Here is a 16805-nt window from a genome sequence, read left to right as displayed (position 1 = left end):
ATTCAAAGCATCAAGTGTTAAATCTGCAGTAGGTATAAGAGCTAATAATGCAGTACTAAGCTGGTTCAGCTAAGACAGTGCTATTCTTCAAACATTTTTCTCCCAAGACATATGGAACAAATGGCATTCACAATTTAAACGTACTCCAATGGGTTGAGCACAAATGCTCCATCAGTACACCTTCTAGTAAGTCTTCACCTCCATATCCTTAGGGGTGGGCACCGACTCAGATGTAGCAGCCAATCATAATATGCCACGGCCATGGCCAGAGGGGCAGGCCCAGAAACAGGCTCATGGCCCAAGCCAGCCAACTGGCTTTCTTTCTTGAGAATTTATTTTTGCTGGAGCTACAAAGGGAAAACCTCCCTTTCCTTTCTGATCAGGGAGTTGTAAAGATATGACCCATAACTGCTGGTGGCCATGTCTCCCATGTATGCGGAGAGGCCTGAAAGAATAAAGCAGGTACCCAATGGAAAGTCATGCAATCAACAACTATTTAGTAAACACCTACTGTACCAAGAACGATTCCAGGAAGGAAGAACAAGAGGAGTAATACAAGAGAGAGTCTTGGTGGTAACAGATCTCTGCGGATCCTGAAGCTAAGAGGATCCCTACTTAGATTGTGTGACGTTCCGTAGCAGGACCTAGGACTCTCCAGTTCATATCCTCTGTGCCCATCTCCAGGTCTACAGCAGCTTACTGCGTACTTGCAACTCCCTGCTTAAGGGTCTTTTTCTGGCTATGGAAGGACATTGGGCCCATATGCAAGGCAAGCCAAAAGCCTGCAATCAACCCTCATCCAGTGATGGGGAGCTGTAGATGAATGCCCAATCTCCTTGTCTACGGCTACAATAATTGTCTCCCAGTGCTCCCCAGCAGGATGGAGCCCAGCTGCCTAAGCAGTAACTTGCAAGCTAATACACCCTTTGTTTCTTCCTTCCTTTCTCTGTCTCACTTCTCCACTCCCTGCAAATGTTGTCCTGGGATCACCTCCAAAATAACTACATCCACTCAAATCCTCATCTCGGTGTACTACTATGAGAACCCAAATGAAGACAAATGGGAAGGAAATATCCTTCCCATTACTGAAAATTATATTCATCGTCTTGCACCCCCAAAATCCTAACAAGTACTATAAACTCTGGGTTGTTCAAAGGAGCGACACTATTCACATGAGGATTTTGAAGAGTTAAAATGCGTGTGGTCCAAATTGAGATATGCTATATATCTCAATATAAAACACACTGGGTAAAAAACACACACTGGATTTCAAACATAATACAAAAATATATGTTAATGTCTCAGTGACTTTTTACATTGATTACATATTGTAGTGGTAGTATTTTGGACACACTGGTTTAAAAATATCTTGCTAATATTGATTTCAAGTTCACATGTTCCTTTTTAAAGTGACTACTAAAAAACATAAAATTACAGCTGTGGCTTCACTGTATATTTCTTTCTTTTTTTTTTTAATGTTTATTTATTTTTTTGAGACAGAGACAGAGCATGAACAGGGGAGGGTCAGAGAGAGGGAGACACAGAATCTGAAACAGGCTCCAGGCTCTGAGCTGTCAGCACAGAGCCCGACACGGGGCCCGAACCCACGGACCGCGAGATCATGACCTGAGCCAAAGTCCGACGCTTAACCGACCGAGCCACCCAGGCGCCCCTGTGTATTTCTTTAAATACATTCTTTTTTTTCCCTTGAATGTCTATTTAGTTTTGAGAGAGAATGAGAGAGCACGAGTAGAGGAGAGGCAGAGAGAGGAGACACAGGATCTGAAGCAGGCTCCAGGCTCCAAGCTATCATCTGTCCACTGTCCACTATCAGCACAGAGCTCAAAGCAGGGCTCGAAACCCCAAACCGTGAGATCATGACCTGAGCTGAAGTCAGACACTTAACAGACTGGGCCACCCAGGTGCCCCCTCAGTGTATATTTCTGTGAACAGCATTGCTGTAATCAATGGATAGGCTCGAACACCACTAATTTCTTTCCCACTCAAGAAAGCAAGCAAATAAGATTCGTGTTACTATACAAGTGACCTTGAACATGCTCTAGTTCATAAAAAGAGGTCATCCTTAGGTTTCAGAACTTCCTTAATAGTAATGAAGTACTTGTGTCACTTCCCATTGGATCTTAGTCATTTCTACGTTATGATGCTATCGTAAAGAGTTAAATAGTTAAAACATTCACAAAGCCTGGTTCGATATATTTTACCTGGTCTTCCTTTAAGATGTGATAATAATATCGAAAGTTCAAGTTATTTTGCTTTCAGTCGTTTGGAAAACCAATCCATTATTGAGATTCATTGTCCAGAAACTGCTAAAAGTTGATCAAGATGTCTTCAGAAAAAGATACACCTAAAAAGATGAAATCCCTACTTCCAGCCTTGCAATCTAGAAAAAGAATGGGTAAAAAGTAACTTATACCAAAATTATACAAATAATAAATATAAATATGTAAATACATCTGTTCTCACCTATCAAACTAGCAAAGGTTTTTTATTTTTCAAATTAGCAAAGATTTTTTTTAAAAAAACAATGTACCCCATGTTAACGAAGGCAAAACATAAGAGGCACTGTATGTAGTATACTATTGGCAAAAGGTAAATTAGAATAGCCTTTTTATTTTCTTTATTTTTTTATTTTTAAAAAATTAAAAAAATTTTTAATGTTTATTTTTGAGAGAGAGAGAGAGAGCATGCAAAGCTGAGGAGGGCAGAGAGAGAGGGAGACAGAGGATCAGAAGCAGGCTCTGTGCTAACAATGCAGGGTTTGAATTCATGAACTGTGAGATCACGACCTGAGCTGAAATCTGATGCTTAACCGGCTAAGCCACCCAGGCACCCCTAAAATGGCCTTTTTAGAAAACATTTGGCAATACTTACATTTGAGATACATTTGAGATCCTTAAAAATATTCATCCTCTTGATTCAGTAATTCTACTTATAGGAATTCCATTTATAGGATTATTAAGGGAAAAAGTACTGGGGCGCCTGAGTAACTCAGTTGGTTAAGCATGTGACTCTTGATTTTGGCTCAGGTCATCATTCCAGGGTTGTGGGATTGAGTCCCACTTTGGGCTTTTCACTGAATGTGAGCCTGCTTAAGATTCTCTCTCTCTCTCTCTCTCTCTCTCTCTCTCTCTCTCTCAAATATAAATAAATGAACAAACAAACAAATAAATGGAAAGTACAGATGATAATTTATGTACAGATTTCTTTATGTATAAATATGTTTATCAGAGCATAGGATTTAGAAACAGCTAAAAGCCCAGCAAAGGCAGAATGTTTAAGTAAATTATGACTCACTTTTAAACAAGTACTTTTTGAACACCTACCATACATCAGATTCCCTTCAAAATGCTGAGGGTCAATAGTGGGAAATAGACAGTAAACTATAAAAGACAGTAAGTAAATGAGCGAACAAGATAATTTCAGGTTTGGTGAGGACAATGTAGGAAAATAGGATGTGAAAGGGAGTGCTTAAAGGTGCTGGCCAGCTGATTTAAGTTACCTAGTGAGGAATGCTACTCAGAAGATAGCCTTGAACTGAAACAAGGAGCCAGCCTGTGTAAATCTGGGAGCAAAACACCAAAAATTCCAAAATTAAAAATCCATGGCATTATATAGTATAACTTAGGGGGAGAGTGTAGCTTTAAAAAAAAAAATGAGAAAGAGAACTCCTCCCAGGTCTGTAAGAGAGAGAAGGACTCACAGTCAACCATTTTCCCAAGAGTGAGGAGGCAGACAGGTGAATCCTGGAACCCCAGGACCCCTGGCCTGGAGGGACCAGCTGAACTGTAGCTGACGAATTGCTGGAGGCTCAGTGTGAACAAGTCTGAAAGTTAAAAAGTCCGGGGGAACCCAGTCACGGAGGGATGCCCACAATATCGTGACATTTACTTCCCAGAGCTTTATCAGGTTCCCACAGTTGGTATCAGAGAGGCTTCCTGCAGGGGGAGGGGAAAGGAACCATTTTGAAATATGCCAGAACACTCAAACCTTAACAAGGCCTTGCCTATAAAAGAAAGATCAGAGTTACGTCCAACTTCTCCTCAGAAACCACACAAGAGAGTGGAGTGAAAATTTTAAGTGCAGAGGGAAACAACAACAACAACAACAACCTAGAATTCTATACCCTGTAAAATGATCTTTTGGGAGTGAAGAAAAAATACAGAAAAACAAAAATCGGGGGATTATTTTGCCAGTAGACCTGCCTTGCAAAAAAATGTTAAAAGAAGTTCTTTAGAGAGAAGGAAAATAATGTAGGTCAGAGATTCAGATCTATGTAAAGAAACAGCATGGAAGGAGTAAGGGAAGGGACAATCATGCAAGGGGAACCAATAAAATGGTATTGAGAGCTTGGAATCACGACCAGAATGGAAGCAGAACTTTCAAAAGGCCTATTTTTTTTTTTTTTTTTTTTTTAGATTTTATTTTTAAGCAATTTTTATGTTTAAGTAATCTCTGCACCCAACGTTGGGTTTAAACTCACAACCCTAAGAACAAGAGTCACACACTTTTCAGGGCACCTGGGTGGCTCAGTCGGTTGGGCATCCCACTTCGGCTCAGGTCATGATCTCACAGCCAGTTAGTTAGAGCCCCACATCAGGCTCTGTACTGACAGCTCAGAGCCTGGAGTCTGCTTCGGATTCTGTGTCTCCCCCTGTCTCTGCCCCTCCCCTGCTCTCTCTCTCTCTCTCTCTCTCAAAAATGAATAAACATTAAAAAAAAAAAAAAAAAAAGAGTCGATACTTTTCTAACTGAGCCGGCCAGGCACCCACAAAAGGTGTATCTTAGGAGCAGGGATAAAAGCAACAGAGACGTGGTGAGGGACTATAGCAGAGAGGGTTATACTCTACCCATTTCTCATCCTTTACTTCTCTTTTGTGGTAAACACATGCTATCACCTCATCTATGGACTCAGGACCAGCCAGCTATTTGACTTGTATATTGATTCATTTTCATTGCACTAATGGCTAATACCTTTTATTGACTCAACTGTAGATTCTTTCTGGATTCCTAACATGTGACCATTTGACTGTGCCTGAGCCCTGGTGACTAAGGTGGATTTTTGGGTTTTTGTTTTTTTGTTTTTTTACTTCCTGCAGTGGGTTTCACCAGATTCTTCCTGGTAATGGGTATTTTACCACTGCCCACAGTCTACAAGAAGGAGGAAACAAGATAAGACAGTAGTTTTGGATAAGAAACAAGTGAAAAAGGGCAGCTGGCCTTCAGCCCAGAGCTCTGCTAAGAAAGCTGATATGTCACCTCTTCAAATGAGCTGGTCTGTAAGGACACATTTAACCCCATGTCATGTATCTATGCAAAGTTCAGAGTCACACGATGTGCTTCAGCTTGCTAGTACCCAGTAAGTGATACCACTCTCTCTAAACTGAGACCAAATTCTGGACCAGAAGTTTCACCAACTGGGGTGTCTGTGTGTAATTTTTCATTTTTCAACAGCCAGACTACTTAAGTCTTTACTTGTCAATCAAAACAGACAGGCAGGCTCTTTCTAGCACACATCTGTGTGTCCTATGGAACCTCAACCTTTACTCTGCTACCCTAACACCATCACTTTTCTTATTTCAAATTCAGACTTTCATCCAGCAACTGAATATCAAGGTCGCCATCCATCTCTGCCTACCAACTTGTTTCATTTCTGTAAAACAACCAGTTATGCACTATAAATAAAGCACTTGTTTACAGATCCATTTGAGTGCTTTATTATATTTTCCTGAATTGTTTTAAATAAATAAATAAATAAATAAATAAATAAATAAATAAGAAAATTAATATGCAAACATCAACTCGCAATAATGCAATTAAGGCAAAGATGGAGAGAGCATGTAGTGGACCAGGGGAGGTGCTTCTTCAGTTTGGTGTGGATACATATTGGAAAGAAACTGGTTGAGCAATTCTGAAGGACAAGAATTTCTTTTTTTAATTTGTGTAATACTTACAGCAGCTTTATTCATAACTGCCCAAACTTGGAAGCAACCAAGATGTCCTTCAATAAGTGAATGGAGGGGCGCCTGGGTGGCTCAGTCGGTTGAGGGTCCGACTTCGGCTCAGGTCATGATCTCATGGTCCGTGAGTTCGAGCCCCGTGTCGGGCTCTGTGCTGACAGCTCAGAGCCTGGAGCCTGTTTCAGATTCTGTGTCTCCCTCTCTCTCTGCCCCTCCCCTGTTCATGCTCTGTCTCTCTCTGTCTCAAAAATAAATAATAAAAAATGTTAAAAAAAAAAAAATAAGCGAATGGATAAATCAACTGTGGTACATCCAGACAATGGAATATTATTTAGCACTAAAAAGAAATGAGCTACCAAGCTATGAAACGACATGGAGGAAACTTTAATGCATGTTACTAAGTTAAAGAAGCCAATTTGCAAAGGCTACATAGTATATGAGTCTACCTACATGACATTCTCAAAAAGGCTAACTATGGAAATAGTTAAAAAATCGGTGGTGAGCAGTGGGCGGGGGGATGGGTGGGAGGAGGGGTGAATAGGTGGAGCACAGTGAAAATGCTCTGTATGACACCATAACGATAGAGACCTCATTACAGAATTGTCCAAACCCATAGAATTGACAACACCAAGAATGAACCCTCTTATAAACTGTAGACTTTGCCTGACCATACTGCCTCAGTGTAGGTTAATCAGTTGTAACAAATGGACCCACTCTACTTCGGGATGTTGGGGGCGGGAAACTATGTATGCGCAGGCACCAGGGGTACAGGAAATCTCTGTACCTTCCGCTCAAAAAAAGAAAAGAAAAAGTCTATGAAATACTGATAAAATACTGGTGAAGATTATGTATCTAAAAGGTGAAGGGTAATAATAGAGGAAATGGAGAGGTTTTTTTTATAATTTATAGATTAATATTCCACATTAATAAAGTATCCCAATGATCCCTTAGAGAAATTCACAGACTTATACATCATCTGATAGAGATACAGCTTTCCTTGACTCAATCAAGAAAATTGGGTGGCTAAGTTGGTTAAGTGTCTGATGATTGATTTCAGCTCAGGTCATGATCTCACAGTTCGTGAGACTGAGCCCTGCATTGGGCTCTGTGCTACCAGTACCGAGTCTGCTTGGGATTCTCTCTCAATCTCTCTCTCTCTCTCTCTGCCCCTCCCCCATGCTCTCTCTCTCAAAATAAATAAATAAACTTAAAAAAGAAAAAGAAAATTAGAAAGCCAGACATAACCTTTATCCTGTCAATTTTTAAAAAATAAATTTATGAAGGCGCCTGGGTGGCTCAGTCGGTTAAGCGTCGGACTTCAGCTCAGGTCACAATCTCGCAGTCCGAGAGTTCAAGCCCTGCATCAGGCTCTGGGCTGATGGCTCAGAGCCTGGAGCCTGCTTCTGATTCTGTGTCTCCCTCTCTCTCTGCCCCTCCCCCGTTCATGCTCTCTCTCTGTCTCAAAAATAAATAAACATTAAAAAAAATAAAAAAATAATGATTTATGAAATACTACCGAAGTTATCATTATAATCTCCTTCCCAACCCTTGGCGATTTAAATCAGTGGGTCTGTTTTCTCTTCATTAATTTTTTTTTCTGTTTGTTAAATATGGCTTCAGTTAAACTAAGAGAAATAGAATTTGAAGAAACATTTGTGAAATGAATTTGCACTGCATATTATTAATGTTCAGTCATTATTTTGGATATTCAGATACATTGTAGGACATTCAGGGATTTAAAAAAAGCTGGAGTTGTATGGAAACCAATTTGACAATACATTTCATATATTTAAAAAAAAAAAGCTGGAGTACTTTCAATACATAAAGAAATTTTGGAATTCTTTTTTGTTTTCTAACAAGAGACTTCCCCTCATCCCCTCTGGTTATTCTACTTTCAATTGAGCTCTGCAGGGGGCGACCCACTTCAGCTCAGGTCATGATCTCATGGTTCCTGAGTTCAGCCCCGTTTTGGGCTCTGTGCAGACAGCTCAGAGCCTGGAGCCTGCTTTGGATTCTGTGTCTCCCCAGCTCTCTGATCTCCCCCACTCGCACTCTGTCTCTCTCTCTCAAAAATAAACATTAAGTTTTTCAATTGCACGCTGGGGGAAGCTGTTTGTACGAAAGCAGCAAACTGCATCTAACTGAAATGCATGTTTCATGCCCTCACAGGGTTTCCAATCTGTGTCTGTGATTCCCATTCTTGGAGTCACATCTTTGGGTTAAGGCTTTTATTATAAGGTGGATGACAGAAATGAAGTCCATCAGGTTTCAATATTAAAACAAAAAAATGTTAATTTTGAAGGGCACTTTTCTAAACTGTATTGCTAATGCTCTTCTACCCTTAAGGTATGCAAAACGGAATGACAACTGTTATTATTTGGTCTCATTACCAGCATATATTATTATGCCATTTGATGCAGTACTCTTAAGGTGTAATGAAACACAGGGATAGGGGTTTATGGATTTCCTTACATATACTTAATAATGGCCATTTAACTCTTTAAAGTTTCATGTCTGTTTTTCTTATATTTTTATTCCTTCTCCTGTTTCTAATAATATTTCACTTTTCACTATTTTTAAGGTACAGTTTAATAGGCTTGAAGTAAGGATCTGAGGATCTCTCCTAGGAATAATTATTAGTTTGGGCATATAATTTTGGCAACTTAGGTGCCTCTTGTCTTCAGTTGTCCTCTGTGAGATGAAATTGCCTGAAGAATGACAGCTGGAAGGGGAGCCTGGGTGGCTCAGTCGGTTGAGCGTCTGACTTTGGCTCAAGTCATGATCTCATGGTTTGTGGGTTGGAGCCCCACGTCAGGCTCTGTGCTGACAGCTCTGTGCTTACAGCTCGGAGCCTGGAGCCTGCTTCGGATTCTGTGTCTCCCTCCCTCTCTGCCCCTCCCCCACTCATGCTCTGTCTCTCTTCAAAAATAAACATAAAAGAAAAAAAGGAATGACAGCTGGAGAAGTGAATGTTATCATGTGCTTTGGTTTACAAATGGCTTATGTGTTCCTAAACAATTTGTAAAAGTTTCCTCTTATTTTTTTTAATGTTTGTTTGTTTATGTATTTTGAGAGAGCTAGAGCAGAGAGAGCACACATGCAAGCAGGGGAGGGAGAGAGAGAGAGGGAGAGAGAAAATCTCAAGCAGGCTCCATGCTGACAGCATGCACGGAGCCTGACATGGGGCTTGATCCCACACACTGTGAGATCATGACCTGGGCCCAAATCAAGAGTTGGACACTTAACCAACTGAGTCACCCAGGCACCCCTCTTTCCTCTTTAAATATAAAGTATTTCAAGAATACTAAAAATAATCCCCAAAATGTTACTTTAAAAATGTACACATATCCCAAGATTATATGAAATGTTGACATCTGGGGGCTCCTGGGTGGCTCAGTCGGTTAAGCATCCGACTTCAGCTCAGGTCATGATCTCACAGGTTTGTGGGTTCCAGCCCCATGCCAGGCTCTGTGCTGACAGCTCAGAGCCTGGAGCCTGCTTTGGATTCTGTTGTCTCCCTCGCTCTCTGCCTCTCCCCCACTCACACTCTGTCTCTCTCCCTCTCAAAAATAAAATAAAAACATAAAAAGAAAACTTTTTTAATGTTGACATTTGCTAGATTTACTTAAGAATGTTTGTTAACGATGGGGCGCCTGGGTGGCTCAGTCGGCTAAGTGTCCGACTCCAGCTCAGGTCACGATCTCATGGCCAGTGAGTTCGAGCCCCGCGTAGGGCTCTGTGCTGACAGCTCAGAGCCTGGAGCCTGTTTCGGATTCTGTGTCTCCCTCTCTCTCTGACCCACCCCGTTCATGCTCTATCTCTCTCTGTCTCAAAAATAAAAATAAAAAAATAAAAAAACGTTAAAAAAAAGAATGTTTGTTAACGAAAGAAGATGAGAACCCCAAAAATTAACAAAGCGAGAGAAGCCGAAGACCAAGCCCTGAGGCTCTCCAACATTTCCAGGTAGAGAACCCACCCAAGGAGACAGATGGGGGCAAAAATGTAGTCACAGACACAAAGGGAGTGTTTCTAGAAGAAAAGGCTGGATCCCATGCTTCTGAAAGGCTAGTAAATTGAAGACAGAAGAGTAATGATGAGATTTGGCAAGATGGGGGTTTTGGGTAAATTAAAGCAGTATTTCAAAGAGAGGGCGATAGAAACCCTATAAAAAATGTACTGAAGAAGGAAAGGCATGAGAAGGTGTGGAGACAATGATTATCCAGAACTCCTTTGAGAAATTTTACCCTTAGGAGGAACAGAAAAGAAATAATTACCAGGAGTGTAATCCCTGAGAAGGCATTCATCCACCATCTAGACTATTCTACAGCCGGTCTTTAATACCATGGTGTGGTGGATGCTGCCGGCACCTGCCCTTCAGCCCTGGGCCTGACTTCCTGCAGCTCTGCCGGAGGGCTTTCTCCATCACCACCGTCTGCTCTGCCCAAGTACAAGGCAGGCCAGGAATGCCAGGGGATTCAAGTCTCCCTCTGCTCTCTTCCCCAGAAGCCTTCAATCAATAGGCCGATAGGAGCTGGTGTGTGATGTTAACCTTAAAAATAAAACTGCCAGTTATTTCCCCAGGGGGGGAAAAAGAGTTTATTTGGGAATAGCAGAGAGTTGCAAACCGGGACAAGCAAGCTACAGCAAAACCGCAGGCAAGTCCCCCAAACAAAGGAGAAAAAGTTTAGAGAAAAAAACGGGAAGTTGGGAGGGGCTGTTAGACGGGAAAAGTCCATTAGGGTAAACTGGGAGTTAGAAGTACAGTGGCTTCTCATTGGCTGATCTGTGACAGTTTCTCATTGGCTGGACTGTTGCCAAGGGAAGAGGAAAACCTTTCTTCCTCCTGAAGGGGTAGTAAAATAGTATCCAGTGCAAGGTGGGTCTCATCTCGTGGGGTCGGCTATGAACAAGGAGTGATAGGGCATGCGCACTCCCCCTGCCTGTCCTCCCAACTCCATTTCTAAACAAAATTTCCTTTTATTAATGTTCACATTTCCCTCTTTTAATCAAGATCTTTCTTTGAAAGCCTCTCTAATCAGTAGTCAATTTCTTTATATTTAGTGGTTTTGTCCCTCAGTGCCAGGAAGGACCTTTCCTGGTTTTCCTGTCCTATGTCAAAGTCCATAGCTGTTGGAAACCACTTAAGAACACATTTGAATAACAAGGAAGGGTTGGAGGGAGGGACTCTCAGGCACTTCCCATCTAAAGTCTAGATCTTCTCAAGGTCATAAGAGTTTGAGATCATCTCTAAGTGTTGAACCAGCATCCCCTTATAGGGTACATTTTTTTTTTAAGTTTGATGACAAAATACAAAACTTAAGTAATTATACGTAAAAACAGAAGAAGTAGCATAATTCCAAATTGTATGACGGATGGTTCTAAAACAAGACTCTAGGGCTGAAAGTAGCCAACTGAAATATTTATTCTGACAGGGAGAAAAATTCTCCTTCTGAAGGCAAACCATAGTCATGTATGCCTCCTGGAAGTCTCTGCTTAAAGCAGTCATGAAAGCATAATAGTGAATACTGCAAGACAACACTGAAGGAAGAACACAAGTCCATCTGGGGAGAAGCAGTCCAGGTATAAATGGGAAGCAACAGCTGATGAACTTTTTGCGAAAGAGCAGAACATCTTAAAATGTCAAAGACATCTTAAAACAGTATTGTTATCTCAAAATAACTGTTTGGAACTAAAAATGTTATTGATAATACAGCCTGTAGGGTTGCAAATTCAGAGACCATGAATTTGGATAAGAATCCAAAGTGAGTTAACAGTTCGAATGAAAGAAGACTTTTGTGAATTCTGGACCTTCTAACCCTTCAGAAAAAGCAAGTGAAAAATTAATTTGTCCCAGGATCACGAGGAGGCTATTTCTTAAAGGCCATAATCAGAAGGTTTCCCCCTTTCACAAGGGCTTGGGAAATGCCGACAGAGGCACTGTCTTCCCACAAGAGAGAGAGAGAGAAAGAAGCAACAGTGAGAAAAAAAGTATACAGGCCTGGTCTGGACATCTTGGGGAAGTGGTCTTGTCAGATGTCACCGGCTTCAATTCTGGTAAATCTTTATCTTCAGGATAAACTACTGGTCTACTGACAAAATGATCGTCAATATTGGTAGGGAAATATCGGTGGAAGATTTTGCCACAACGAGGATGGCACCTGTTCCAATAGGAACAAATAATCAGTGTCTCTGGACTCGGCTATAGAGCCGTCAAAAATGGAACAAATAGGGGCACCTGGCTGGCTCAGTCAGTAGAGCATGTGACTCTTGATTTAAGAGTTGTGTTTGAGGGGCGCCTGGGTGGCTCGGTCGGTTAAGCGGCTGACTTTGGCTCAGGTCATGATCTCGTGGTCCGTGAGTTCAAGCCCCGTGTCGGGCTCTGTGCTGACAGCTCGGAACCTGGAGCCTGTTTCAGATTCTGTGTCTCCCTCTCTCTCTGACCCTCCCCCATTCATGCTCTGTCTCTCTCTGTCTCAAAAATAAATAAATGTTTAAAAAAATTAAAAAAAAAACATTAAAAAAAAAAAGAGTTGTGTTTGAGCCCCACATTGGGTATAGAGATTACTTAAAAATAAAATCTTTAGGGGTGCCTGGGTGGCTCAGTCGGTTGGGTCCAACTATTGATTTTGGCTTAGGTCATGATCTCACAGCTTGTGAGATCAAACCCTGCATTGGGCTCTGCACTGACAGTGTGGAGCCTGCTTGGGATTCTGTCTCTCCACCCCTCCCTCACTTGTGCACACACACACACACACACACACACACACTTTCTCTCTCTCTCCCTCAAAATAAATAAACTTTAAAATAAAATATCTTTTAAAGATAGAACAAATAAAAAATGTCAAAGGACCATTTAATTTACCTAGTTGGCTATTTTGATGATTATGATCAAATTTTAGCATTATTCTCCCTTTGGGGAAAAGAAAATTCCAGCATGATTCTTTTCTAAGAAATCTTAGCCCAATAAATGAATAGAGGCAGAGGAACTACAAGGATAAGGGTGTATAACTCTCAAAGGGACAGACAAAAGGGAACGGGTTCAGACAGAAATCCGTTGAGGTTTGAGACCCCCGCTATGTGAACTGATTCAGTAACTCCAAGGCAGGGGCTGCTTTATAGCGGTAGGGTTGGGCATGGAGTGTGGCTCGAGAGTCATTCCCAATCCGGAGTAGTTTCTTGGGGCCAGTTAGAGGGGAGGATTGGGAAGAGGCCCTGAAGCTCCTCAGAGCACAGATACTGGGCATTAGAAACACACTGGACTCAGTGGAAAACTGAAGGTGCCTAGAGTATTTACATTTGTAATCATCTTTTTACCAATGCCCTGGCTCTTTCCAGTGACAGCAGGCACTAGATGGGTTTTTGTTGTTGTTTCATTTGGATGTGAGGGAGCTGGTTTGCCAAATTAACTATATGTTTAGTGAATAGTTTCCCATTCCAACCTGGTCCTTTTAACTAAAGGAGAAAGATCTGGGTTGAGTCCATTAATAAACAGAGTTAAATGCTGCCTGGTGGGTTCAACCTCTAAAGGAAGACCTGAACTTTCTTAAGAGACAATTTGGAGTCGATTTTCAGTCATGAATGTGTTCATCAGGGTTTTGTGTGTCAGCCTAAATTTTGTTCTAATCAACAGGCTTAGGAAAAGCTACTGTAATTGCTCAGTGGAGATTTCCAGCAAGCATTCTAGCATCCTGCCAAAAGTTAGGAGTCTGTTTCTCTAAATAAATCCCTTTCAGGTTGTTCCCACTGGGCTAGTTTCATCCAATATTTGGTCTGGCCCTCACCAACAAGCATGTGGACTAATTAACATGAATCTTGAGAAGCCAGTTGCTAAATTTAAACAACTATGCTAAAGTCTTCAGCAAATTTATGGGATTCCTCAGTTACTTTAGAAAACTCTCTAACTCAAAAACCGAGAACAAACTGAGGGCTGATGGGGGGTGGGAGGGAGGGGAGGGTGGGTGAAGGGTATTGAAGAGGGCATCTTTTGGGATGAGCACTGGGTGTTGTATGGAAACCAATTTGACAATAAATTTCACATATTAAAAAAAAAAACAAAACAACTCTCTAACTATGGATCTTAACTTGGCCTTAGTCCAGGGAACATAACAAATTTGGGGTTTCTTTAGATCCTCAGGAGAGTTAACTTCAAAGAGGCAGTTTTAGTAGGTAAAGGAGAGGGGGGTGGGAGAGGTACAAAGGAAAAGGGGAAGTTCGGCAGAGACAACAGAGGAAAATGACACAGAGGCAGGCATGACCACAAAGTGGTTGCAGACAAAGAAGATAGGGGAGTGGGGGAAAGAGGCCTAGAAACCACTTTGACTCCTTTCAATTGTTTGTCTAAGTTAACTTAGCAAGAGCATTTTGCAGGGAGACAAACTTAGAATATTTGAAAATATTTGGAAGCCTCAAGGAACCATTTAAAATAGGCATCCCAGGGGTGCCTGGGTGGCTCAGCTGGTTAAGCATCAGACTTCGACTCAGGTCCAGGTCTCAGGGTTCGTGAGTTCCAGCCGTTGGGCTCTGTGTGGACAGCTCAGAGCCCGGACCCTGCTTCAAATTCTGTGTCTCCTTTTCTCTCTGCCCCTCCCCCACTCATGCTCTGTCTCTCTCATAAATAAATAAACATTAAAAAAAATTTTTTTAAATAGGCATCTCAGTTTTTCCCCCCTAGAAGCTGCATCTTTCCAATTAAATTTTGAGTAAAACAAGTTTGGGAGAGCAAAAGCTCCCCATAATGGCCACGGAAGTTCTAAATTATTTTTGGTTAAGTCAGTCTATTTAGTTATAAATGTGTATGTGAAGCCACATAGTTTTTAAACATCAAACCAGACGCCAGAGTGAGGGTGTGGAGGGAGGTGGGCTCAAAATATTTTGATGACTGGGATCCCATTTCTTGGAGGTTTTTCTCTAGATCAAAGAGAAAAATTCCTAAACAGCACGATTTCGACAGGAACAGCCTGGTTCCATAAGGAATCAGACCAAAGTCCTGCATCCATCCAGGAGGAACCGTCCAGTTCCAAACAAGAGTAGGACAGAAGGCTAGCACTGTTCCAACAGGCAGAGGTTGATCCTAAAAAAAAGAGTTGGACCAAAGACCAACGCAGTTCAAACTGGCACAATTCCAACAGGAACAATCCAATGGCAAAAAGGAGTCCGACTGAAGGCCAAATCAGTCCTCTCCGAGAGAACAAGCCTTAAAACAGATCTCACATAAAGTTTGGACGGCTCTAATACAAAGAATGGAGCTCGAAATCCAGGCGAGGACATACCCTCCAACTCCGGGGTTGGCGAAAGAGCGTGAACCCAACTAGATCTGTGGGGGGCGCCACCTATTTGGCTCACCTCCCAAGTTGCTGGGGGTCTTCTCTGGATCCCACCTCTCATCACCAAGTAATGTTAACCTTAAAAAGAAAACTGCCAATTATTTTACCAGCGAAAAAATGGGTTCCTTCAGGAAGAGCAGAAAATTACCACCAGGTTCAAGCATACTAGAAAGCAAGACCCCAGAACACAGGAGAGGAAAGCTCTCCTACAGAGGAAAGGGGGTGGGGGAGAGTTGGGAGGAGTTGTTGCAAACCGAAAGTCTATTGGAGTGTACTGGGAGAAGTATAGAAGCTTCTCATTGGCTGAGTTGTGACAGTTTCTCATTGGCTGGGCTGTTGCTGGGGGAGGAGGAAAGTCTTTCCTCCTCCTGTTGGGGCAATAAAATAGTACCAGTGCAAGGTGGGTCTCTTCTGTTGGGTCTGCCATTGGCAAGGAGTGGTGGGGCACGCGCGCTCCCCCGGCCTTCCAACTCCACCCTCAATGAAGTTCCCTTGCATTAATTTTCACAACAAATACCCGCAATGCCCAGGTTTGTGTCCCACACTGTCTCCTAAAGTTCCCCAGCAGCATTATACGCCAGTAGCCCATGCCGGAAATGTGCTTGATAGCGTGTCTTCATTCCCTTTCCTGTGTCACTTGCCACTCAATTACCATTGCTTCCTGGGCTCACCTCCCAAAAAACTTCTTTACATTCAGATTCCTGTCTTAGAGTTTGTTTTAGGGACCCAAACTAAGACAATAGAAAATAATCATATAATGACATGAAACCAGTGTACCAATTATGTACAAGAATGCATGAAACTAAGAAACATCAGAAGAAAATATTACATAATGATAACAGTAATTATTTCTATATTGTGGAATTACAGGTGATTAAAAACTAAAACAAATCTTTTTACCCGCACATTTTTTAAATGTTTTATTTATTTTTTGAGAGGGAGGGAGGGAGAGAGAGAGAGAGAGAGAGAGAGAAAAGAGAGCGGGGGAGGGGCAGAGAGAGAGGCGGACAGAGGATCAAAGCAGGCTCTGCGCTGACAGGCTGACAGCAGTGAGCCGGATGTGGGGCTTGAACTCACAAACCCTGAGATCACGACCTGAGCCAAAGTCTGATACTTAACCAACTGAGCCACCCAGGTGCCCCAAGGGAAATTTTTTTTTTTTTAAATTTTTAAAAAGTTTATTTCTTTTGAGAGAGACAGAAACTGTGAGTGGGGGAGGGGCAGGGAGGGTGGGGGGATCCCCAGCAGGCTCTGCGCTGGTGTTAACAGAAGGGTGGGAGAGAGACTGGTCCTGGTCTCACGGAGTCGAAGAATGAATCTCGCTGACGACAGAAAGTGAGCAAAGCGATCAAGTTTATTGAGGGAAAGGATAAAGCTTTCAAGAGTGAGAGGGGTCCCCACTGGGTAGCCGCTGAGGATTTCTGTCCCTGACTTTTTATTGGGACCTCATCAGAAAGTTCGTGAGGCTTCACACATGACACCTAGCTCGGGCAGGTCCGGAACA

This window comes from Panthera pardus, unplaced genomic scaffold (genome assembly GCF_024362965.1).
Source record: "Panthera pardus isolate Hobbes unplaced genomic scaffold, ASM2436296v1 HiC_scaffold_1, whole genome shotgun sequence".
Taxonomy (NCBI): Eukaryota; Metazoa; Chordata; class Mammalia; order Carnivora; family Felidae; genus Panthera; species Panthera pardus.
The sequence above is the reverse complement of the archived record's forward strand: the minus strand, read 5'-3'. Positions refer to the sequence as shown.